Source organism: Phoca vitulina, unplaced genomic scaffold (genome assembly GCF_004348235.1).
Source record: "Phoca vitulina isolate PV1807 unplaced genomic scaffold, GSC_HSeal_1.0 scaffold8, whole genome shotgun sequence".
NCBI classification, from domain to species: Eukaryota; Metazoa; Chordata; class Mammalia; order Carnivora; family Phocidae; genus Phoca; species Phoca vitulina.
The window spans coordinates 41,553,483-41,555,007 of NW_022589711.1; positions in this window are offsets into that span (position 1 = coordinate 41,553,483).

Consider the following 1,525-nt stretch of genomic DNA (forward strand, 5'->3'; position numbering starts at 1 on the left):
AGAACAGGGATATAGATTCAGGAAACCTACCTTTAAAAATCAAAGAAGCCCCCACCTCAAAAAAAAATTAAAAATTAAAAAATGAGAGAAGCGACGATGATGGCAAAATGATGTCATGGCCTTGAGGTCAGAAGACCCGAGTCTGTACCCTGACTCTGCCAGTTACCAGCTGTGAGATTTGTGGCAAGGCCCCCACTGTTCAAAACCTCTACTTCCTCATCTACCCTACTAAACTCGAGAGTCAACAGGACCAATAAAGTGTGTGTAAAAACATCACAAACCACACAGCACGGTAAAACTGAGTGTCAGGGTGAGAAAAAATCAATAAAAACACGTAAAGTAGCACGCTGTTCACGTATTTGTGATGTCCAAATAGATCGCGCTCCTACAATCCTTAACAATTACAGGAGGCCTGTCTACAAAGCTCAAAAACCTTGGCCTCTTTGTAGCAGTTGACAATGAAAACACACAGGGCAGGAACACTTGGTTCCTTTGAGGCCAAACTCCTCTGCCCAGCCGAGAATGGAAGCAGGAGGGCGGGAGCAATAAGCAAAGGTCTTAAAAAATTCTCTTCCACCCTGGGAAGTTTCATGATGAGTCACTGAAACGACTTGTACGTTACCTTGGTTGAAAGAAAACCTGAAGAACAGTAATTGGCATAGAGCAGTGGTTTCTAAAACATTTCCCCCAAAATGCAGATGCCTGTTAGTAGCTGAAAACATGCGGGGAATTTCCACATGGTAGGAGCTGTATTTTGTTTCCATTTACTAAGAAACTGAATTCTCAAATATGGATCCTCAAATTCCTTGCACACAGTATTCTCTTCCTTGACCCTCCCAACCATGACCAGGGACCCACAGCTCCAAACTGGGGATCCCTGGCATGGGCTGCTGGCAATCACAACAGTCCAGTCTGTATAGGATTATAATTAAGAGAATTTGGGGCAGAATGCTCAAGATTCTGCAGAAAGAGAGAGAAGAGTGAGGCGGGAAAGCTGAAAACCATCATTATTTCTTTGCTAAATGAAAAACAACACAACAACAAAAAACAGCTTTTACTTGTCCCTACTGAGTTAAAGGTAAACCAGGCCAGCCCTAGGTAAACCTGTTCTGTCTATAAAATGTATTTTCCTTTCAAATTCTCCTTCCCTACTTGGGAGGTGACTGCCGCCTTTCTCGGGAGCCCCAAGCCCTCCCTCCCCTCCCTTGCCGTTTGGGAAGGACATTAATTACACTCATTGGCTGGCACTCATTCATGTTCAAGTGGAACAATTAAAGTGTCATATAGTAATGATGGCTTGGGAGAGCCTGGGGCAAAGTGCCACAATGCTTGCTGAAGAACGTCCACATCTGCATTATTTATGTGTCCATTCACCCATGCAAACACAGTATTATTTCTGTATCCAAGTATCCATCTCTGAATATTTCTGTGTTCCAGTATCCACCCCCTATTACCTTCCTGAGAATATCCTCCCACATCCCTGCCCCCCACCCCAGGAAGCTCAGCAGTACTGTTCTCTTCTCTC